This window comes from Medicago sativa, chromosome 6 (assembly GCF_051527215.1).
Source record: "Medicago sativa cultivar Bolivia chromosome 6, Bolivia_mono, whole genome shotgun sequence".
NCBI lineage: Eukaryota > Viridiplantae > Streptophyta > Magnoliopsida > Fabales > Fabaceae > Medicago > Medicago sativa.
In genome coordinates this window covers 28,863,883-28,890,372 of record NC_140754.1, presented here as the reverse complement: position 1 = coordinate 28,890,372, position 26,490 = coordinate 28,863,883, and the positions used below count along the sequence as shown (strand labels likewise).

At 33.0% G+C, this 26,490-nt stretch overlaps 3 long non-coding RNA genes across 4 annotated transcripts; 1 reads left to right on the top strand and 2 right to left on the bottom strand.

Annotated features, from left to right (window-relative positions):
• Positions 1 to 740: 740 nt before the first annotated feature.
• Positions 741 to 7,942, bottom strand: LOC146914360 (uncharacterized). The gene is made up of 3 exons (XR_015016711.1): positions 7,571 to 7,942; positions 7,425 to 7,485; positions 741 to 1,070 (listed from the first exon to the last, which is right to left on the bottom strand). It is a non-coding gene; the product is annotated as an uncharacterized LOC146914360 (long non-coding RNA).
• LOC146914361 (uncharacterized) lies at positions 5,730 to 6,601 on the top strand. The gene is made up of 3 exons (XR_015016710.1): positions 5,730 to 5,856; positions 6,150 to 6,207; positions 6,357 to 6,601. It is a non-coding gene; the product is annotated as an uncharacterized LOC146914361 (long non-coding RNA).
• Positions 7,943 to 18,156: 10,214 nt separating the features above from the next.
• LOC146914359 (uncharacterized) lies at positions 18,157 to 25,342 on the bottom strand. 2 transcript variants are annotated; one of them, XR_015014137.1, is made up of 3 exons: positions 24,645 to 25,342; positions 20,910 to 22,198; positions 18,157 to 18,470 (listed from the first exon to the last, which is right to left on the bottom strand). It is a non-coding gene; the product is annotated as an uncharacterized LOC146914359 (long non-coding RNA). The 2 variants fall into 2 exon arrangements; XR_015014136.1 differs by having other exon boundaries at positions 20,916 to 22,198.
• Between the last annotated feature and the right edge of the window lie 1,148 nt (positions 25,343 to 26,490).

Here is a 26,490-nt window from a genome sequence, read left to right as displayed (position 1 = left end):
TTCTAACAGCTCCAACTCTTTGACCATCATAGCAGACATATGCAAGGTTCTCCTACTTAAGGCATCTGCAACAACATTAGCTTTTCCTGGATGGTAATTCAATCCAAAGTCATAATCTTTTAACAATTCAAGCCACCTTCGTTGCCTCATATTCAATTCCTTCTGATCAAACAAATACTTTAAGCTCTTATGGCCACTGAACACTTCAAATCTGGAACCGTACAAATAATGCCTCCAAATCTTAAGCACAAAAACTACCACTACACCATTTATTGCCTCTAACAACACTTGAAAAACGTTGCCAGAACTATGAAAATCGTTGCCAAAGACAATAGGAGACGATATTCAGGCGTCTCCTATACGAGCGTTGCCTATAGTCTAAGGGGACGCTTTTCTCGCGCTTTTGGCGACACTTTCAATAAGCGTCCCTTAAAGTCTTGGAAAAGGGGACGTTTTTCTGGTGTACTAGAGGCGACGTTTTTTAATTGTAGCCTAAAACTGAAAGTATGAGTACACGAATAAACGTACCCATAGCTTATAAACCACATTTCTGAAGTGTAGCAAAAGGTAATCTTATAATAAAATATCATCACAGTAGCTTTCCCGTCAAGCATATTTCACAATTTAGAAAGTCTATAAAATTTACAATGACAAAACAGACTCAAAATAGTCAAAAAGAAAATAGAGCTAGCTATAATGAATATCACTTATAATTCAAATACAATAAAACATTAAAGTAATGTGTACCATATTATATATTTGTTACAAAATACAACTCAGATACAAGGAGAAGTATGAAAATTATACTCATGTTGGTCTATCCTTATTTTACCAACTACATGTGTGCCGCATACAAACACTGCTTCTACAACCTCGACTTCAAGATGCAGAGAACTATACTTGCACTTTCAGCGCATCTTAACTGCCCTCAAGCCTGCACCTAAATGGTCATGCTGCTGTTACGCTATCACATACACAAGTGGACTAAACTCAGCTGAAGCATAAAAATGGTCGCTGCAACTAAACCCCCTTCATTAATTCCCCCGACTATAACGTCATTAACGTAGTCCCTGCACATATGCCAAATTGTAAGAAAAAATATTGAACTTGGTTAAAAATTCGACCGTAGCTTCTTATTTGTAAAAAATAACAGTTTTTGAAAACTAAAAATCATCAAATAAAAGGGTAAATAACAATGTATGAGTGCAAGGTGAAATAATTAATATATTCATCATACGTCTATTTTAAAAACACTTAAAACATACCATAAAGACTTTATTCAAAGATATAGAGTAAAAATTAAAAAGGGTACAACAAGTTACCCATGCATTTTCCTCCCAATTCCTTTCAATTGCCTAAGTCAAAATAGGTTACAAACTTACATAACTACTCAATTTATGTTTGTCTCTAATGAGTTTGATAAAATGATCATTCAAGTCTCTTTGACTATTTCTCTGCACCCTTTTCGAATATAAATTATACTAAGACTAACATATAAGGTGGTGAAAAGAACACATAATTATATAAATTACAAAGGTAAGTATTCTATAGCAAAAATATTTTATTAAAATCACTTGACAAACAAATAATGTGAAGATTGAGGATTCACTTACATGCTAACATAATTATAATACACACCAACTTTTGTTAGTGTATTTTTTATACTTGTTGGGAAGACTCCAACCCTTAAATTCTTTTAGAAAATTGCCGTTGCTTCAACCATTAAAATTAGAGGAAAACTTGAGTTGTTGCCGTCCCTGATACTTTCTTTTTTGTTTGAAACAACTAATCTTATATACACTAGTACAAAATTGACATAAGGATTATTTATATTAAACCTACTATATTAAAAAGAGGTGTGAAATTGAGTTAAGGTGGCAATTTTGTAAATATATTAAAAATTTCATATTTAGTGGTATCCTTCTAAACCTGATTTTAAAAATAAACAGGTGTTATATATGGAAAAAAAATGAAGGTGGCAAACCTGTAAATATTATTTTATACCTTATTTTAAGAAAAAGGATTTGATATCTTTTTTGTTTGTTAAAGAAATCAAATTAATTCATTAAAATTAACCTCAGAGAGAATCGAACTAAAGACCTTAAGATGAATACACTCTAATTTTTCAATTAAACACCGTCGAATATACCCCTATTAAAACTCTCCCACTCACTATTTTCCCATTCAACTGAAATCACTCTCTCACCATATAACAAATAATTATAACAATAATAATCATATAATTGAAAATCAAACAATCAAACCCACTGCAGTTCCTTATTCAAAAAAAAAAAAAACCCACTGCAGTTCCTTCACGTTTTATAAAGGAAAACCCTTTTCTCAAATCTCACCAAAATTTATTTATTCAATCAATCAAACCCTCATCAAACTGGAAAACTCTCAACCAACACCTTCTCTATACAACATCATCACCGCACTTTCTGTTATCGTGAAGCTTCAATCAATCTCCAGTTTTGCCTCTCCGGTTCCTCTCTCCCCTTCCTCAATCAAACCCTTCAATTGAACTCTGTTGTTCCTCAATCGAACTCTCCCGCTCTCCGGTTTCGCAATTGCTAATAAGTTTCACAATCGTTCTCCAGATTTGAAACCGAACTCTCCCATCGTCATTATGGTATTCAGTTCCTTATTGGATCGGAGTGAAGCTATTCAATCCATTCTTTTAGTAGTATTGTTATTATTTCATTCACAGATCAAGTTTCATATCAAACGATTTTGATTGATTTGGGACCCGAGAATTATTGTTTGTGGAGGTTTATTGGGAGGGGGGGTTTGTTTTTATGGTGTTGGAAGGTTTTTTGGCTAATGCTGCGATAGCAGGTTTTAATTCTGATTTTTGGTCCTTGGTTAGGGTTGTATTGCCTGGAGTTTGTTCCTGCTCTATTGTGTTTTTTAGTTGGGGCCAACTATCTGGGGAGATTAGATAACATGTTTATTTGGGTGTTAATGCAGGTTGCTTGCACAACATCCTTACTGATACATATCTTTGACAAATACCAGGTAAGGCTGAAGCAAAAATTAGAAGGGTTTAATATCTTTCTTATCCTTAGAACTATGTGTGTTTTTTTCTTCTTAATCCTGTTTAAATTTTATTCATTTGAAGAGACTAATTGTATAAAAATGTCATAGTTTTGATCCTCGTATGATCCAAAGTGTTTAGTATTTCACTAATATTGAAGGCATGCCTTAGTTTTTCTGCCTTGTTTTTTTTTACCTCATTTACAGTGTTATTTAGAGAACATGATTCATAGAGAAAGATCCTCATAAATTGGTCATTTGTTTGTCCAGGGTAGAGATAAAGGCTGTATATTAGTATTTTTTGTATGTTCTTGTGTGAACTCAACAAGCTGTGTCACTTCCCTACTCGGAGACTTGCACTGGCACAAAATAAATGTGGCTCTTCCTCGTGCTAAGGTAATTTTGTTATGCTCAAACTCTTTCTACTTTTTACTAAGATAACTTTCACTACTTTTAGGAACAAGCATTGCCTTTAACAATAGTTTGTCACATATATTCACTTTGCTTTCTTCGCATTAACATTTTTAGAAGCTCGGTCCTTCTCAAAAGAAGCTCCATCATCTAGCATTTACATACAAGTCTATGGATTTAGGCTGTTTACTAAAAGTTAGGAGCTAAAAGTTACCAAACTGGTTTTGTGCTTTGAAAACTATTAACCAGTAACATGATTAGAAATAAAATTTAAGCGAAGTGGTTTGTGAAGATTATTGTGAATGTATGTAGAATTTTTTATTTGACAACATTTTTAGGCTGTGTGTCAACATTATATTTTCTAATTTGCTAATTGCATAACTAGGTTCAGTTTAGTGCCTTTCTTTGTTACTTTGTGTATAATTCCTTTAAGGGAACAAGTTGGGCAATATGGAGAGATTGGAAAATTCACTGTTATTATAAACTTGATGTTTCATTATACAAATAAATTAATCTAAGAGCTTTACTTTATTATTATGCTATATTTACATGTATTTGTATGTGTGCGCGAGCGCGAGATGATGCAAATCTCATAATTGTACGTCTCTATATTAGTAAACCAATAGATGATAAGAAAATAAAGTATACCAATGGTAAAGTTTAACAATGTGAAAATGAAGCAAGGAATGGTTAAGTGAAGATGGGAGGAAGAAGGAGTAAGACGACTGTATAACAGACACAACATAATGGAGACAGAACGTGAGAGGTGAGACGACGGATACAAGATAGGAAGATTGGACGAGTTGTTTGCGACTGTCAGCAACCACTTTCTTGCATGGTCGTTCAACTGAAACAAGATGACAGAGGTAAATCACAATTAAGTTTTCACTGTCTTATTCTCTCTTATAATTTGATTCATTTGAAATTATTATAAAATTGTTGATTCCAGTTATCAAACTTTCTAAAATCTGCAAGTATATGTTTGTTTCAGTCTGATTTTCATTGTCTTTTTTTTTTCTTTTCCATCACATGTCTCAGTTTATTCTCTTTTTAATTTTCTTCTTTTGTTTCTTTCAAAGCGTGTTATTAACTTTTTTATGTGGACATGAGTCTTAAGCACCCAAAATGAGACTAACAACATATATTGTGTGTGTGTGTGTGTGTGTGTGTGTGTGTGTGTGTGTCATATTAAATGAGAGGACTAACTATTGTGAGAGATGAGAGGAGTAGATAATAACCCTTGGATCAACACAAACCATTCAGATCTTACTTTTGCTTAATTTCAAAGTATCCTTACATTTTCTGACCAACATGCTGCTAATGAAACGACGCATTCAACTCTCTCTTTCTATCAATCCATTCTTTGCATCTATTCCTCCTCGTCTCTCTCACACATGACTATCTTCTTCATATATTTTTTTTTCCTAATGAACAATTTTCCAGTGACGAATAAATAGGTTCCTTTTGATTTAGTGGCACCATGTGATTAGATGCAAATGTGTAATGTGTAAATTGGGCAGAGTTTTAATTAGATTAGAGACAAAAGGGACTGGGTTTCTTCCAAGACAGATTGGTCATTCCTTTTTATTTTCTTGTCTCTATTTTCAGTTGAGATTGGAAAGCTAGAGATGCAACAAAAAATTTCAGTAAATCCTTGTTGATGGTTTCCAATAACTACTCAAAGGAGACAAGAAAGAAAAGGGTTTGGTTTGTGATAGGGCTCGAATTACCTGTTGAGAATGGAACACTATAGATGTGAAATTAGCAAGAAATAAATGAAGTTTTTGAAACTTAAAAAACAATAGAAAAAAATGATAGTCTTTCAACCATTTTTGCAATATTAATACTTCTTTGAAAATAGGCTGAAGAGATGGATTGTTAAAAAAAAAAAATGAATGAAGAGGTGGAAAACGAGAAGCAACGCATTGGATAGAAGATAAATCAATGCAATAGAGTAACTGAAAAGAAATTATATGAACCGTTTGTATTGATCCAATGGTTATTATGTGCTTCTCTCATCTCTCACATTAGTTAGTCCTCACATTTGATATGTCCTATATGTATAGTTGCCTTTAGGATATTTTACCATGCATTTAAATTGAGTTTAAATATGAGACAATCTTTTTAAGAGTGATGGATTAGAAATTGTGAAAGGTTAGCTAAAAAGCTGCAAATGTTTATGATCCCTTTTAGCTAAAATTATTACGGATGGTTGCATGGTGTCATAATTTTGTTGTGATTCAAAACTGAAGAAGCTTGTGATGTATTGAATAAATGTTGTTTGTTCCGTATTTACCACTTGTGGGTTCTAATTTTATCACTTTAAATCTTTCTATGTGTCCAAATACGTGAAGTTGACATCTTTAGATTCTCTTTTGCGGTTGAGCTCGCTGAAGAATTTTATGAAAGGTTTGCATTTTGATTAACTTTTGTTTGTTGATATCATTTATTTATTTTTCTAATTCCTTTGTCTCTCTTCATTTTAAATTTTTCTTTGTAACAATATTTTGGGTAAATTGTGGTTAATAACTTGTTTGTTTAATTTTGCAAATCTAATATTTATCTATACATTCAACCTTTGCATGTTAGAATAGAGTGAAGGCAGTACACATGCTTAGTACTGTCTTCATTCATCTTATCAGTTTTTTAATGAACTTTTTTGTTGTTAATTTAATTTCTTTTTTAATTGCTGGCTTTTACAGGGTCAGGATGTTGCATTGGAGGTTAATCTCTTGTGACTTATCCAGTGCGATTTTCTGCGTAAGTTAGTTAATTTTTTAGTATCCTACATACAATGCTCATAGAGTTACTTTGGTCATTGCTGAATAATTGGCAATGTATCTCTGCTACTACCCTTGTCCATCATGTGCACTCTATTGGACATTAACATTTTCCTTAATACCCTGTAGAAGAGAAATCAGTTTAACAAATGGTGGATGAAGCTCTTCGACAAGTCCCCAATAAAGATAGTCAATATCATTGCTTGCATGAACATTATATTTTTCATGTTTTCTGAAGCAATTTTATTTTATAGCAATTTTTTTATGTTGATATTTGTTTATTTTTAACTTGCAAGAGACAGAAATATTGATATGGTATATTCTCTTCTGTAATTCAATTTCCAATTATGAGTGAGCCCTTCTGAAATATAAAAGACTGATGAAGGAATTTAGACTATTTTTGTGTGTGATCATGTGGAAACGATTTTATTATGATGAATGTTATCGTAGTATTGGAAACTATTTGTGAATGAACTCAAGTGTTATTTAAGAAAAATTAGCTCTTTGTATGTTCATTTACAATTTCAACATAAAATCTTAATAAACTTTCGTGTATGCATATTGGTTTTTATTCACTGTAAATAAAAAAAATCATTGTGGAGTGGAATAGCCTAATGCCCTGTAGGTGCCAGCTTACCTGCATGTTGATATTTTTTTTTTAATGCGTTACTCTATTTACCACACCCGTTTTTTGCAATTAAAAAGGGGTTATATGTCCATTTCCACACCCGTTTTGTAATAAAATAGGTTTTAAAAAAGAACAAATCACAACTTTTTTTTACATATAAAGGGTGCAATAAGTAGTTTTTATACCGTTTTTAAAACAGGTGTGGTATGTCATACATACAACACCCGGTGATATAACCCCAGTTAAATCCAGGTCTTATAACTCAAAATAACAGGTCTTAAATCCCTTTTCTGCACTAGTGATATAAGCAATACTTTGTAACAAAAAATACACGGAAATGCTCCTAAGATTTCATGAGGAACAAGACTGTCTTCAAACTAAACCACATCAACAGTACACCAGAAAACATAAAACTCACCAATAACAACATGAAAACTCACTAAAAACTCACACAAAATCATCACACCAGAATTTTTAATCCAAAACTCCCCTCCAAAAACTAAGGCAAACAGAACATTATAAGAGCAGAATAAACAACTCCTCCAAACAGCAAACTAAACACCACTTACCAATTATCCTTGCACAACCAGATCTGTCTCCTCTGACAGGGCCATGAACGACTCCGGATACCTTATATCACATAAAATTTTGGAAAGAACTACTCAGAAATTTAAGAGAATAGATGTAAAATTTAAGTAATCAATTGATTTCATACCGTGAGAATAAATTGAGGCAACCGTCGCAGATGATTTGTGCCTTATCGGCAAAATCAAACTCAAGATTTAGTTTCTTCGTCAACTTCTCAAACTCGAAGCATGCAAGCGATTCTCAAAGCTAGGTTTTCGTTTCTACCGTGATTTTGGGCGTGAATGACGAAATCAAAGGGTTTGGAGGCAAATCGATTTGGGTGTGAATACATAGAAAATGAAATTAATTTGGGCGTTAGGTCAACAAAATCTGAAATCGATTTGGGGCATGAGGACAACAGAAACAAAATCGATTTGAGGGGAAGAGCAGCGAACAAGAAACCATAGCGTTTGGTCGTTTTGAGGGATGAAAGACAAACTGGAAAATGGGTATGGATAGAAGTGAAGAACGCGACGTCGTTTTGTCCTCTCGCGTATATACATTCTATTCTTTCCTTTCTTAATTTTTAACAATAAATATATAAAACATTGTTTTTAACAATAAATATATAAAGATCTCTAAAAAAAATATATATATAGCAAGTTATCTAAAAAAAAAACAATAAATATAACTCTTTCTAGACTTCTTTAGTTTTTATATTATTCAAATAATTTTTTTTTTTTGAGGGAATATTATTCAAATAAAATATAACACTCTTTTCACATATTATAAGAGATATTATATCATATACTGAATTTTGTAAAAAAATAATATTTTTTTTTGAAGGAAATAATATTTTATACTTAACTACTCTTTCTTTTACGTTTACTTAACTACTCCTTCAAAAAATTGGTTCTGAGCTTGAAGGAAATAATATATATATATATATGGGCTGGAAATCAGTCGAGTCGAATCGAACCTATCTGAGCTCGACTCGACTCGATAAGAATTGGTTCTGCTTGAAACTCGACTCGAGTTCGAAACGAACCTTTTTTAACTGGAGTTCAACTCGTTTAAAGTTCACGAACAACTCGTTTCGGCTCGTTAGGTTCAATTCATTGGCTCAAATTTCAACATATGTAACAAATATATAAGAATACATTTAAATATTAAAAAAATGCAACAAACACGATATGAATATATTTATGTTTGGTTTTTTTCCATTATCATTTAAAAAGTGTAACAAACTAGATGAGTATATTTATTCTTACTTTTTTATTATCCCAATTATACCCTTGAATTGTGTCATTCAAAAAATATTCTAGATTAATTTTTTTGTTATATTGATGTCATTGAAGTAGATAATCACCGTTAGTTTGGTTTTTTATAACTTGAAAGCAAAAAAATATTTATATTTTTAGTTTTAATCAAAATCAAAATTTTATAAAAAAAAATATTGTTCATAATTTTCAAACGTTGGCACAATAAAAAGAGAGGAAAGACAGGCACGTCCGTCTTTTCGCTAGTAACCATAAAATATACTCCTATATTACATTATTATTATGTGTTAGATATATTTTATTTTTATTTTTATTTCATTAATTTTTTTACCAAATTTTATAAATGCTACCCATAAAATATACTCCTATATTATGTTATTATTACTAGCGAAAAGACGGACACTCACGTGCCCGTTTATTCGCTCTTTTTTAATTCGCTAACGTTTGAAAATTATGAACGGTGTTTTTTTAGAAATTTTAATTATAACAAATCAAACTAACCATGATTATCTATTTCAATGAAACCAATAATATAAAAAAATAATATAAATTCTTTTATTTAATGACACCAACAACAATCTTTATTATAGAAAAAATTCAATGAAACCAATAATATAAAAAAAATATAATATAAATTCTTATTTTTTAATGACACCAACAACAATCTTTATTATAGAAAAAATTGTTGCTTAAGGGTATAATTGTGATAAAGAAAAAGTAAGTATAAATACACTCATCTAGTTTGTTACACTTTTTAAATGATAAGGGAAAAAGTGGACATTTGTGTTTGTTACACTTTTATTTTAATATTTAAATTTATTATTATCTTTTTGTTACATGTGTTATTTGTATTGAAAATTAAGGGTATTTTTGAAAAGAAAAATCCATCCCAAAAGTGTTGAAAGGGGTAGTTTTCTTTCTATATTGTATAGATTATAATGTGTTAGATACATAGTTTTAAAAACAAGATCGGTTGTCGACTCGGTAAGGTCACTAGGTCACGGAGTCGATGGTTCAACCAATGGGTCATTGGTGAACTGCATGACTAAACCGGATAAATCAGATTTATGACTCGATCTCTATAAAAAAAAACGTGTGCACTTGTATTAAACTGGGTTGAATTAGATTAATCTGGATCACTCAATCACAGAAAATATAAAAATAAAAACTAATAAAACTTACCAATTGTCAAAACTTATATCAAAATTTACCATTATATATGAATTTCATACCTACACAAATTCATTTTGTATATAAATAAATATTAGAAATTTATTCTAGTTTTAATAAATAGGTTTAGAGAGAAACATTAACAATATGTTATAATTTAAAATAAGAAACATTAACAATATGTTATAATTTTAAAATAAGAGTTAAATTAACTTTTTTTATATAAGAGTTAATTTAACCGTATATGATTCAAGTGGTTAATTTAACCCCTCTCTAGAAATTTGATGTTGGTGAAATTTTTATGCAACAATCTAAAATTGTCCCCAAAAGTATCTAAGGGGACAATTAATGGTTGTCACCAAAGAAATGATAGTGTGGCACTCCAAAATCGTCCCGAAAAGTATCTAAGGGGACAATTAACGGTTGTCACCAAAGAAATAACAGTGTAACGCTCCAAAATCGTCCTCAAAAGTATTTTAGGGGACGTTTTTCAGGGGTTGCGAAAATATATTTGGCAACAGTCATAAATCGTTGCCTTAGAGACTTTTAGGGGACAATTTTTACCCGTCCCCTAAAAAAGTGTTGCCAGAGACAATAAATGGTGTAGTGTACCGCGGCTAACTCTAAATCATGAGTAGGATAATTTCTTTCATGAATCCTCAACTGTCTCAATGCATAAGCCACCACCTTATTATCTTGCATAAGCACACCGCCTAAACCCAACTGTTTTATCTTGGTTTTCGGGTGTCAAACATTGATTACGTTTGAACCTTTTGAACCGGTGATATCTCATTTTTTCTTGGGAAGGGAGAAAATAAGCAAAACCCTTGAGAATCGAGGTCCGGGAGTTGTTTTCGCTACGGGAAGGTGTTAGGCACCCATGACGACTATAGTAACCTATAGGAACCGTCTTTAATTTTTACGCGCGCGCTTTATTTTTAAATGCTATTTGAAAGTGTTTATTAAACCTAAGAATATTCTAAGTGAAGAATTGGAGGGAGAAGAATGTGTTTGAGTTTTTATTTTATTTGAATTGAAGGAATTTTGATTCCTTGCCTACGTAACCGTTTAAGGGATCAAATCCACCGTAGTTCTCTTCCAAAAGATGTTTTTGTTTTTGTTGGTTGATTTTAAGTTTGAAAAGGGAATTTTGAAGAATGAGAGAAAGAGGCCTCAAGGGCACGAGATTATGAAATTGTGAGGTTGAATTAGTCATTTGCAAAATATGGTCTAAGTATGATTAAAATTCATTAAGTTTTTATTAAGAAAAGAAAAGGGAAAATTCAATGGGATTTTGATCCCAAGGTTTATTGTGAAAAAGATTTGAGTGAAATTTATTCAAGTTTTTTGGAAAATTGATTTTTCTAAATGTAAATCCTAGGCATTCATCTAAACATACAATCCTAAACATACATCTAAACATGCATAACCTAAACATATATCTAAAGTGATGTGTGTGCATGTGTCGGTGCTTGTGTCGGTGTACATTATTAGAGTCCATTGTCCTTATTACATCATTGGCCTAGATACATTCTATAGTCTTGCAAGAAATTAAAGTTGCACAAAAAGTAAAATACAAGAATTCCTAAGCTTTTACATACTAAGTCTTTAAAGCTATAGAAATGAAATGAGATGAGGAATGCTTGTGAATGAGTGAAACATGAAATGAGATGGTTAGTAGCATAAGGCATAGTAGAATGGAAATTGTAAGCAAAAGAAACACTAAATAATTTGACAAAAAGTAATAAGACTCCTAACCTAAAAGTAGCAAGATATACCTAGAATTCATCATAATATCAAGACAAGTATATGATCTATAATCCTCATATCATAGCAATTGTCTAAAGGCTTCATTGAACCAAAAAAAATGGGAGAATTATAGAGGCATATTCAAGTCAAGTATTATGATATACTTTTAGGCACACTTGGCACTTTATTTTCACATGACTTGTAAAGTAAGCAATTAATCATCCTACACACACATAGTAGCAACATGTCCAAACAGTAGCAAAATCTTCTCAAAACATATATCATAAACCACCAATATTTGTCAAGAATTGGAATTAAAATCAGGCAATTTTTGTAGGTTTTTTTAACACAAAATCAAGGAACAACACAAGAAAATATATCAATAATTTTTTTACCAAGTTTTTCAGTACAAAATCAACACAAATATATCACAAACATATCAAGAAGTCCCTATAAATTTTTTTGTAGAATTTTCTAGAACGTATTAGGCATGGCAGAGGGTGTAAAAGCAAAATACAGTGTAGAAAATAGCAAGAAAATCAAGAAAAACGTTAACTGCAGCAAACAAAAGCCCAAGCCCAAAGTTCTAAGTGGATTCGGATCATCCAAATGCCTTAGAGGCGTTGGATTGATCCACTTCCTCCAAAACCCTAGATCTGACAGCTAGGAACGCAATGCACATCGTAAGACCAAATAGGCACACCAGAAGAACGAATCTACATCGTACACATCATAGGGAGGCAGATCAGACGGTGAGGAAGAAAGAGGAGACGGTTTGGGGAGTGAACCAGGCTGGTTCAGGTGAACCGGTCCGGTTCACTCCCTTATAAAAGCAACAAGCCGGTTTTTCCTTCATTTTAAAAGACTCTTTCTCTTTCTTCTCATCGTCTTCTTCTCGTTCTCTCTTCTTCTCAACCTAACCCTAACGACGCCATTCACCTTTCTTTGACAGTTCAGGCGAAATGAAACCCTAAATCAATCCTAAATTCCACACAATTCATGAATATGAACTCTGATTTTCGAAACAAACGATGAAACGTTGTAGATCTACCTATTGATGTTTCGGTTTCAAGATTTTTAAGTTTTTTTCTGAAGGAAAAGAGTTTGTAACTCTTCGATCTAACTCGTTTCACCGTTTATTTCGCTACGTGAATCTTCGTTGAGCCTTGGCAATGAAAACGAAGGAGTTTCGAACTGTTACCTGGATTTAGTTCGGAGATTGGTACGGAGATTCTTCAGGAAACTTCGTGATATTCGTTTTTTCTTTTGGTAAGTGTTGGTGAATCTCCTTCTTCTCTTTTTGCTTCTTCCCTATGATCGTACCGAACTGGTTCTTTTACTTCGATCTCTCTTCTTCTCGTCTTCCTCGTGATCGCTCAGATTCACTACTTCGGTGGTAATCTTGAGCTTGAATTGCAGGGAAGAAAGGTTCGATGATGAGATTTTCACAGAAAATCCTGGGAACCGAGGCAATTTGAACAAACTCTTTCTTCGAAATTTTGTTGAATTGGTGTGATTTTTGGCTAGGTTTCTGTGAGATTCATGTTGAACTTGTATGACTGATGATGAATTCTGTGAAAATCGATGGATAATTTTGTGGATTTGTGGTGAATTGAGTTCGGTTAGGGTTTGTTAGATGATGAAGTTCTTCATGAACTTCATCGTGTTCTTGGTGAAAAGTGGCCTTTGATTTGTTTTTCTGGAAAATGAAAATGAAATTGTGTTTGTGGTGATTTGTGATGAGTTGTACGATTCTGACTGGAATGGCAATGATTGGGACCTCTTATATAGCTGACATGTGTATATGTAGGCCAATGAGGGCTTGCCACGTGATCATGAGTTTGTAACTAACTTTTGGACCATTCTGCAATTTCCAGGACTTAAAGGACTTTCCTGGAAAAAGAATATTAAGGACCAATTCTGCAATTTATTGAAATTAAAGGACTGGACTGTAATTGACTCAAAAGGACTTAAAGCAAAAAAGACTTAAAGGACTAAAAATTAAAAATAGAAAAACCTTAGAAATGACGTAAAAGGACCAAAGTGCAATTTCTAACAGTTTAGGGACTAAAATGAAAATAATAATAAAATTGGAATAAAATTGGTAAATTGGAAAAAACGTAAAGTGAAACGATTAAAAATGACCAAACGGACTAAAACGAACCAATGGCTTAAATGAGGTACTTTAATGCCGAAATTTCGTGTGAAAAGACCAAAATGCCCCTGGGGCTAAAACGACTAAAAACGACTCAGATGCAATTTTGAAATGGATTTTTAACAGGAAATTAAAGCAAGTGTTTATACAAACAAAATTAAAAGACTCAGAGGCAATTTTTAGAAATTAAACAGGGTTTTAACATATGAAAAGACTAAAATGCCCCTAGGGGCTAAACTGACTCAAAAATGACTCAAATGATAATTTTGGAATGGATTTTGACATGAGATTGAAACAAAGACTTATACAAACCAATTGAAGAGACTCAAACAATTTTTTCAAAGATTGAAAGAAATTTTAACATAGGAAATGACTAAAATGCCCTTTTATGTGAATTTTGCAAGTAATATTGAAATAAAATGTAAAGAAAGATGGAATTGATCAGAGACATATCAAATGACTTGAAATACAAGAAAAGAAGAATTGAGTTTGTATTTTTAGGTCCAAAATTAGGGTATAACACCAACTTGGGCGCATCACAATACATAACAAAAGGTTCATCTGGCTTGGGTAGAATCAAAACCGGAGCCGTCGTCAACCAATGCTTCAATTCATTAAAACTATTCTCACATTGAACATACCACACAAAAGCTTTCCCTTTACAGGTCAATTGAGTTAACGGAAGTGCTAACTTAGAAAATCCTTCTATAAACCTGCGGTAATAACCTGCTAATCCCAAAAAGCTTCTAATCTCAGTAACTGACTTAGGAGTCTCCCATTGTGACACTGCATCAACTTTAGACGCATCCACTGCAATACCTTTACCAGAAATAATGTGGCCAAGAAAACTTACTTCATTCAGCCAGAATTCACACTTTGATAACTTAGCATACAACTTCTTCTCCTTTAGCACTTGTAAAACAATCTTCAAATGTTCAACATGTTCTTCTTCGGACTTAGAGTATATCAAAATATCATCGATGAACACAACCACGAAACGATCTAAGTAAGCATGAAAAATGCGGTTCATGTACTCCATAAATACACCTGGTGCATTGGTAACACCGAAAGACATCACCGTATATTCATAACGTGTTCTAAAAGATGTCTTTTGCATATCTTCATCTTTCACTTTAATCTGGTGATAACCCGATCTCAAATCAATTTTGCTAAACACACGTGCACCCAACTGATCCATCAAATCATTAATTCTTGGAAGTGGATACCTATTCTTTATCGTTACTTTATTCAACTGTCGGTAGTCAATATATAACCTCATGCTACCATCTTTCTTCTTAACCAGCAATATCGGCGCTCCCCAAGGTGAAACGCTCGGTCTTATAAACTTCTTGTCAAGCAAATCCTCCAACTGTTTCTTCAACTCAGCCAACTCAGAAGCCGACATACGGTAAGGAGTCATAGACACAGGCTTCGTACCCGGAACAAGATCAATAGAAAATTCAACTTCTCTCTCCGGCGGCAAATCAGGAATCTCATCAGGGAAAACTTCTGGGAAGTCACACACAACCTGTAACCTATCAATTACTGCTTGATTCTCAACAGATAAGGACGCCATCAAGGAAAACACGGAAATTCCATCACGTTCTAACTGCTTCAGCTGTTTAGTAGTCAAAAACTCTGCTCCACTTTCTTCTTCAACAGAAGAAAAATACACTGACTTACTAAACAATTAATGTGAACATGGTTGTACTCCAACCAGTTCATACTAGGGATTGCACAACAAACAACAAACAGGACAACTCAATGACAGTATAACATCTGTCATACCACGTTGCGCGACTCTACTACTTGGCCGGACGGACCGACCTGCTCTGAAACCAATCGTAACACCCCGTTTTCCCAGCATAAATAAATATAAAGAATATCAGAGTTTTTTTTTTCATCATAAACAGAGTATCACATTCAACTTGAAAAATTTTCCACAAATATAAATAGGACAAAATGCCACTTATTAAAAACAATCTGCTTTTTTAAAAAATCCAACAATCATGCAGCGGAAATAGTTTTCAACATATTATAATAATCTTTGGCTCTTAAGGCCACAACATCAACATCTTAAATAGTTCTCATGAAAAATAGTTCAACAATGCTTAAAAGGAAATACGTAACAAGGAAACATGCGACAAAAACAATCCCCATCCCGTTACGTACCAGAGCATCCTAGACGACACGGCGGAGATTACTCATAACTGCACTAATCTTGGTCACCTGCAAGTTACTCATACGAAGAGCAACATTTCCAAGCAGAAGGGGTGAGCTACATAATAAAAAATAATAAGCATGTAATTCATCAATGGAATTTAACAACGTAACTACAACATTTAGCAACTTATTACTTCACATAACTCTTCATTAACAACTCATTGATAGCAATCAATTTAACAACAATAGCAACAACAACAACTTAGACATCGACGACACCAACTCGACTATGCAACATCATCAACTTAACAACTCAATAGAATGCAAAATGCATGTGGTACCAATCAGGGCAATAAGCCCCCAACATATAGAGCACAAAAGGGATCACCAGGGCATAAGCCCTCAACTTTAATTGAGCATAAGCTCCCAGGGGATGAGCCCTCAAATTTAGTAGAGTATAAACTCTCAAGGCATAAGCCCTCAACTTCAGTATGCATGGACCTAACGACCAACCACTTAACAATCTTGGATGACAGCAACAGCAACATTAACCACAAGGACAACCATGACTACATACACATTAACACAGCTTAGGCATAACAACTTGAATGGCATAAGCAACATGACATTATACAACATACAATAATCACATAATATATTCCAACCTATCAACAACAATAGCAACATATACATTAATCAATTACTTACATATCAAACCAAGTTAGATTCATCACAACATAGATTAAATACTTATAAACATCTTAATTAAACTCATAGTACTCAAGCTTTGAAGTTTGGAGACAATCTATAAGTTTTGGGTTAGTTTTCATAAAATTTCACTAAGACCTCCTTAGAGTATTTTCATCATATCTTAATATCTAAAAATCATTTTCAAGCCAAACCAAACCCATTGGAAAGCCAACTCAATTATCTACAACTTTCATGTTTACACCAAAAGCCAGTTCGGAACAGAAATGGGTGAAAAAGACGCAAGAACGTGAAACAGGGGATGCTGTCAAATCGGAGCACGATTTTCTGGGTCAAAATTAGCATTTTCATTCGTAAATAATCGGAGCACGATTTGACAAAATTGGAGCATGATTTGGCACAGGCTGTTACGATTTTTACACTATTTTTCACCCCAAAAACCCAATTTTCAATCACCCAAACCCCAAATTTGATAGGGAACATTGCCTATGATCATTCTAAGACCTGAACATCAATTCAACACAGCAATTCATGGGAAATTCATGCACTTTCAACAATTAAATTCATAATTCAAAGACCTAATTTGTCAAACAACAAAGCTATGAACAACAACATAAGATTAACCCTAATCCCCAAAACTCACAACCTACAACTTTTGTCAAACCCAATTTCAGAAAAACATACTTAAGATTAAAGAATATGAATCCCACCCTTACCTTAATTCGACGGATAGAAAGGTTCAGGTTTCTCCTTCTCTGGTTCTTCTCCTCCCTCTAGGTTTCTCCAAAACTTGTTTCTATGTGAAAACGTATTCTGACTTGTTTCTCTTTTTTTTTATTTATTTATTTCTAACCACTTCTATTTTTTCTACTTATGCCCGCTAAACTTTTCTAATTTCAGTTTCAGCCCCTCAAGACCTCTTACTACATTTTTGTCATATTTACTAAATAAACAAAATAAAGCCACTTAAGTAAATATCACATATCACACATAATCATATATATCAATTTAAATATATAACTCAACTCTAATTTAATAAAATAATTAAAATAAGAACCAAGGCGTTACAATTTGCTTCACGCCTAGCCTTTAAGAAATGGTATGAACTCTTTATAGAAAAAGTAGCTGACCGTGAAGCACCCCACACAAATTCATCTTGCAATTGAGAGAAAGAAATTGGCAATTGAAGAATTTGTTGAGCCTCAAAAGGGAGAAAAATTTCATTAGTTAAAGGAGCATTCCAACATCGAATATCATGGTGAATGAGATCTGAGGCAAACGTAATATCACAATTAGGGGGTTTAGGGGACCAAACCTTGTATCCATTTTGATAAGGAAACCAATTATCCTCCCATACATTAATTAGACGACCGTCTCCTACTCTCCAAATACCAGCTTAGCCAATAACATCCACTCGTGCTTGCAAAATACTTCTCCATGTATAACTTGGGCAGTAACTGTAACATCCCGTTTTCCCAACGTGAAAATTTCTTAATAAAATCAGAGTAATTCAACTTAAACGGAATGCTACATCTCTTTATCATAAAATCTTAACAAAATAGATAATAATTTATCCTTCAAAAATTCATCAACATAATATTTAAAAAACTTCGCAGCGGATTTAGTCTAACAATAGAAATAGTCTTGGCACGCAGGCTCATCATAAAAGTCACATAAATCTTAGTTCAATAATAATTCTTAAACTTCAAAAGCAATACGTAAAGGAACAGAAAATAGTATTCAATCCCCATCCCGTTACGTATCAGAGCACCTAAGGACACAGTGAGAGATAGTCACCCACGACCGCAGCTAATCTTGATTACCTGCAAGTTACCCATACGAAGAGCAACATTTTCAAGCAGAAGGGGTGAGATTTCTCAAACAATAATACTAAGCTTATAAATCATAAATTACATTTAACAATATAAACATCTTATAATTTAACAATTATAATCAAATACATTGACATCATCATTTCATCATAGCAATATATCATCATATAGCAGTCACATTCATCGTCACATTTCATCATAAAATATCATCATTAAATCATACTCAAACATCTTTTAAATCAACATCAGACATCATATACAACTTGATACTTGACTCGACAACGCGACTCAACTTGACAATGCAACTCTTAACAACTTAACGACTCAAATCATCGTGAAACTTCTTGATATGCAAATGCATGTGGTACCATTCAACAACATAAATGAGCGTAATTAGGCTCTTCAACATGTGAGCATAAAGCTGCCGGGCTTAAAGCCCCCAACGTAGTTTGAGCACAAAGGCTGCCGGGCCTAAAGCCCTCAACTTTAATGAGCACAAAGGCTGCCGGGCCTAAAGCCCCCAACTTTAATGAGCACAAAGGCTGCCGGGCCTAAAGCCCCCAACTTTAATGAGCACAAGGCTGCCGGGCCTAAATCCCCCAACTTTAATGAGTATGCAATGGACTCAACCTCTCCTACAACTTAGACAACTTGAACTTCTTAAACAACTTATATGATTCCAATAATTTGGACAACTTCTTACGACTTCACAACTTAGACCGACACTTACAACTTTATGACATTAATGGTCAACAGCATCAAACGATAAACATCAACATCTTAACATCGCATCAACATAAACATCATAAATAACCCACATTTAAATCACACATCTTCCAAATAGCACTTCATTATATAACACATCTTTAAATAGCATCATTATCAAATACACATCATTAAATAGCACTTCAGTTATACATTATCAATTAACACATCAGTTTCACATCATCAAATAATTCACAATTACACTTAGTCAAATAATACATCAACTATACTTCTTAAATATCACATCTTTACATACCACATCTTTAAATCATATATCTTCAAATAACACATCATCAAATACACACATCATTTTCACATTGTAAAATAATATATATTTGCTCATCATTTAATACTTTTCCAGCAAAAGAAAAAAAGGATTAATTAATTCTTTTAGAATAATTAAAAGAAGATTCGATCTTCACTCTAGCCATCCCTCTAATTCTCTTCCAAACTTAACAATATGCTACTAACTACGTATTTCCTCATGCTATATTAGTGATCAGCCCCTCCTTTAATCCTCAAGGAAAAACCAGCTATTTATTCCTACAAGTGTATGCCTATCCATTAGTGAAACTAACAACACCAAATCTATGTATTTTTCTCCCATGCATACACGACAGAATTTTGTATATTAAATTAAGGACCAATATTATACTAATATGCCTTCTAATGGTGATGTACTCACGCCTATGGGACACTGCTAACCTCATACATATATACATCACGCATATGCCTCTTATAAAACAATGTGTATATGTTCCTTTAATATTTCTATTTGTTGGGTGCAGCTATCTAATATTCTAGGAAGGTATTATGCACAATACAAACATTCGGCTTATATTGTATAACTTTGGTGTGATTCTACACGGTCAATTATTAGAGTATGGGGATAGAGCATATGGATAAGAGTCATTTGAGATAGTAACAACTTTAAGCTTGGGTAGAGAATGATTATCCGAAGAGTCATAGGATATAGGTAATTGGGCACTATCATCTCATGTAATCCTTTGTATTTATATATTTCTTTTTTTTTCGTTACTATCTGGTTCTTATCAGATATATATAGCTAAGAGGTAGCAAGGCTATTTAGTCTATAAAGAAATTATCCCAAAAAAAAGAAACACTAAACAAGGCAACATGCAGTCACATAACCAAAAACAGCTGTCGTTACTGTAAGACAATTATCAGAGAGAATCACAAGTATAATATTAATAGTAATAATAATAACAATCCACAAATTAAACCAGCAACAGATAATGATTACGACACCGACAATCAAATTGGATGAATTAGAATCTATGGTATCGTAGCGATGGAAAATAAGGAGCAATTTATCACAATAAAAATTCTATCGAATAACCATATTTCAACCACAATTCAAGACTAAAATCAACATATAATCCCTTCAACCTATGAGAACATGTATTTGTTAAAAGATCATGAAAACTAGGAAAAGAACACAAACTCTTCACTACCCATATGTTCATACAACACTTATGGTGAATATAGACTCCCCCCTTACATCAATTCAACGGTTTTTTTCATCGCCTAATCATCAATTCTCACTCAAACCCTAATTCTCATAATCTTACAAAACTCATCCTAAAACACGTTAGTTGTAATCTAATGATCTACAGACTTAATATTAGTGAAAGATAGTCTCACCCTTACCTGGATTGGAGATCTCACAGAACACAAAATAACAAAGAGGACTTCATGGCAGCAAATTTACTTCGGCAACTTATTGACTACATGTTCAGCCTTCGTTGATTGGCGTATCCCGCACTTCGCAAATCAATAAAATAAATATTTTGAACAAAAGTGGATGCTGCAAATCGACCCCATTCACTCTTGGTTTTCACGTAGCACCAAATATCTCCGCCGTTTTTCTTTCATCTCACAATGCTCTATTTTCTAATTAGGTTGCATTCAGCTGCTTATATACTAGTGGTTTAGCTAATTAGGTTTCTGGAAGTAGCCATATATATATATCCTAAAGCTTATCCGCGTCACCAATTCTTTTTCTAAAACAAATCCATTGATTTATATCAATTAACAAATTTAATTACTATACATATAAATAGTCACAAAACAAGGACATGCACTTATATATTATAAATTATAAAACACAAAGAAATCAAATAATAACAATAGTAATATACTAGCCTTGGATTATAATTCAAGAATATTGTTTTTTTTTTCTTCTATCTATTCTAACCTCCAATTCTGCTTACACTAATAATTCTCATATTCTAATAAATAATAGAATAAAACCACTTAATAAAATACTAACACTTCACATATTTAAAATAATTCACATAAATAGATTCTAACTTAATAAAAAAATAATTAAATAAAAGGAGGGCGTTACAACTCTCCCCAACTTAAAAGAATTCCGTCCTCGAAATTCAAAGCACAAGAGAAAATAAATTTAGTTATTGCTCCTTCAAACAAGACACAAAACCACATAAAAGTTAGTCAGTTAAACATGATCACACAATAAAACATAACTACTAACTAGAAAACATGACGACACGACACAACGACTCATCTACTTGGCCGGACGGACCGACCTGCTCTGATACCAATTGTAACACTCCGTTTTACCAACGTGAAAATTTCTTAATAAAATCAGAGTAATTCAACTTAAACGGAATGCTACATCTCTTTATCATAAAATCTTAACAAAATAGATAATAATTTATCCTTAAAAAATTCATCAACATAATATTTAAAAAACATCGCAGCGGATTTAGTCTAACAATAGAAATAGTCTTGGCACGCAGGCTCATCATAAAAGTCACATAAATCTTAGTTCAATAATAATTCTTAAACTTCAAAAGCAATACGTAAAGGAACAGAAAATAGTATTCAATCCCCATCCCGTTACGTATCAGAGCACCTAAGGACACAATGAGAGATAGTCACCCACGACCGCAGCTAATCTTGATTACCTGCAAGTTACCCATATGAAGAGCAACATTTTCAAGCAGAAGGGGTGAGATTTCTCAAACAATAATACTAAGCTTATAAATCATAAATTACATTTAACAATATAAACATCTTATAATTTAACAATTATAATCAAATACATTGACATCATCATTCATCATAGCAATATATCATCATATAGCAGTCACATTCATCGTCACATATCATCATAAAATATCAACATTAAATCATACTCAAACATCTTTTAAATCAACATCAGACATCATATACAACTTGATACTTAACTCGACAACGCGACTCAACTTGACAATGCAACTCTTAACAACTTAACGACTCAAATCATCGTGAAACTTCTTGATATGCAAATGCATGTGGTACCATTCAACAACATAAATGAGCGTAATTAGGCTCTTCAACATGTGAGCATAAAGCTGCCGGGCTTAAAACCCCCAACGTAGTTTGAGCACAAAGGCTGCCGGGCCTAAAGCCCTCAACTTTAATGAGCACAAAGGCTGCCGGGCCTAAAGCCCCCAACTTTAATGAGCACAAAGGCTGCCGGGCCTAAAGCCCCCAACTTTAATGAGCACAAGGCTGCCGGGCCTAAAGCCCCCAACTTTAATGAGTATGCAATGGACTCAACCTCTCCTACAACTTAGACAACTTGAACTTCTTAAACAACTTATATGATTCCAATAATTTGGACAACTTCTTACGACTTCACAACTTATACCGACACTTACAACTTTATGACATTAATGGTCAACAGCATCAAACGATAAACATCAACATCTTAACATCGCATCAACATAAACATCATAAATAACCCACATTTAAATCACACATCTTCCAAATAGCACTTCATTATATAACACATCTTTAAATAGCATCATTATCAAATACACATCATTAAATAGCACTTCAGTTATACATTATCAATTAACACATCAGTTTCACATCATCAAATAATTCACAATTACACTTAGTCAAATAATACATCAACTATACTTCTTAAATATCACATCTTTACATACCACATCTTTAAATCATATATCTTCAAATAACACATCATCAAATACACACATCATTTTCACATTGTAAAATAATATATATTTGCTCATCATTTAATACTTTTCCAGCAAAAGAAAAAAAGGATTAATTAATTCTTTTAGAATAATTAAAAGAAGATTCGATCTTCACTCTAGCCATCCCTCTAATTCTCTTCCAAACTTAACAATATGCTACTAACTACGTATTTCCTCATGCTATATTAGTGATCAGCCCCTCCTTTAATCCTCAAGGAAAAACCAGCTATTTATTCCTACAAGTGTATGCCTATCCATTAGTGAAACTAACAACACCAAATCTATGTATTTTTCTCCCATGCATACACGACAGAATTTTGTATATTAAATTAAGGACCAATATTATACTAATATGCCTTCTAATGGTGATGTACTCACGCCTATGGGACACTGCTAACCTCATACATATATACATCACGCATATGCCTCTTATAAAACAATGTGTATATGTTCCTTTAATATTTCTATTTGTTGGGTGCAGCTATCTAATATTCTAGGAAGGTATTATGCACAATACAAACATTCGGCTTATATTGTATAACTTTGGTGTGATTCTACACGGTCAATTATTAGAGTATGGGGATAGAGCATATGGATAAGAGTCATTTGAGATAGTAACAACTTTAAGCTTGGGTAGAGAATGATTATCCGAAGAGTCATAGGATATAGGTAATTGGGCACTATCATCTCATGTAATCCTTTGTATTTATATATTTCTTTTTTTTTTTCGTTACTATCTGGTTCTTATCAGATATATATAGCTAAGAGGTAGCAAGGCTATTTAGTCTATAAAGAAATTATCCCAAAAAAAAGAAACACTAAACAAGGCAACATGCAGTCACATAACCAAAAACAGATGTCGTTACTGTAAGACAATTATCAGAGAGAATCACAAGTATAATATTAATAGTAATAATAATAACAATCCACAAATTAAACCAGCAACAGATAATGATTACGACACCGACAATCAAATTGGATGAATTAGAATCTATGGTATCGTAGCGATGGAAAATAAGGAGCAATTTATCACAATAAAAATTCTATCGAATAACCATATTTCAACCACAATTCAAGACTAAAATCAACATATAATCCCTTCAACCTATGAGAACATGTATTTGTTAAAAGATCATGAAAACTAGGAAAAGAACACAAACTCTTCACTACCCATATGTTCATACAACACTTATGGTGAATATAGACTCCCCCCTTACATTAATTCAACGGTTTTTTTCATCGCCTAATCATCAATTCTCACTCAAACCCTAATTCTCATAATCTTACAAAACTCATCCTAAAACACGTTAGTTGTAATCTAATGATCTACAGACTTAATATTAGTGAAAGATAGTCTCACCCTTACCTGGATTGGAGATCTCGCAGAACACAAAATAACAAAGAGGACTTCATGGCAGCAAATTTACTTCGGCAACTTATTGACTACATGTTCAGCCTTCGTTGATTGGCGTATCCCGCACTTCGCAAATCAATAAAATAAATATTATGAACAAAAGTGGATGCTGCAAATCGACCCCATTCACTCTTGGTTTTCACGTAGCACCAAATATCTCCGCCGTTTTTCTTTCATCTCACAATGCTCTATTTTCTAATTAGGTTGCATTCAGCTGCTTATATACTAGTGGTTTAGCTAATTAGGTTTCTGGAAGTAGCCATATATATATATCCTAAAGCTTATCCGCGTCACCAATTCTTTTTCTAAAACAAATCCATTGATTTATATCAATTAACAAATTTAATTACTATACATATAAATAGTCACAAAACAAGGACATGCACTTATATATTATAAATTATAAAACACAAAGAAATCAAATAATAACAATAGTAATATACTAGCCTTGGATTATAATTCAAGAATATTGTTTTTTTTTTCTTCTTCTATCTATTCTAACCTCCAATTCTGCTTACACTAATAATTCTCATATTCTAATAAATAATAGAATAAAACCACTTAATAAAATACTAACACTTCACATATTTAAAATAATTCACATAAATAGATTCTAACTTAATAAAAAAATAATTAAATAGAAGGAGGGCGTTACAGTAACCAGTTGAAGCTTTCAAGAAATTGCTTCTAGGAAAATACCTTGCTTTCAAACATTGTGAGATCAATAAGTCGTCGTTGTGCATAATACGCCAACATTGTTTAGACAACATTGCAAGGTTAAACTCATGAAATGTTCGAAAGCCTATTCCACCTTTCTTTTTTTTTCCTTACATAATGTCTCCCATTTAATCCAATGAATTTTACGTTCACCTTGTTTACTACCCCACCAGAACTTACTAATCATACTTTCAATATGCTCACATAAACCCATCAGAAGTACAAAACAGCTCATCACATACATTGGATTAGCTTGAACCACTGATTTGATAAAATCTTCTCTTTCAGCAGTTGATAGAAATTTTTATTTCCAACCTTTCAGCTTCTTCCACACCCTATCTTGGACAAAATTGAAAACCTGTTTCTTAGACCTACCAACAAATGCAGGCAGCCACAGATACTTTGAATGGCACTCAACAGCCTTAATTTGCATCCAACCTTGGAACAAAATTTTACGATCATCAACTACAATTCGGCTAAAAGAGATTTCAGATTTGTCCAAATTAATAAGTTGACCAGAAGCAGATTGGTAAGTATTAAGAATTTCTCGAATGGTCTGAGAATCTTGAAAAGAAACCCTACAGAAAATGAGGCTATCATCTGCAAAAATAAATGATTAATTTTTGGAGCTCCTCTAGCAATTCGAATTCCATGAAGGCCTTTTTCTGCTTGTGCCTTATTTAGAAGCCTAGAAAAAACCTCAGCACATAAGATAAATAGGTAAGGAGATAAAGGGTCCCTTTGACGAAGGCCTCGTTGAGGATAAAACTTCTGACAAGGGCTTCCATTCAACAAAACAGAGAAAGAAACAGTGGAAATACAATTGAAGATCAAGTTCTGCCATTTTTGAGAAAAACCCATAGACTGAAGCACCTCAATCAAAAAGTTCCACTCGATACGATCATATGCTTTTGACATATCTAACTTTAACGCCACACACCCCTTCTTGCCTTTTCTTTTTTTCCTCATATAATGAAAAGATTCAAAAGCTAGTAAGGCATTATCAGTAATTAAACGTCCTGACACAAAAGCACTTTGAAATTTTCCAATGATATCCGGAAGAATCAATTTCAACCTATTT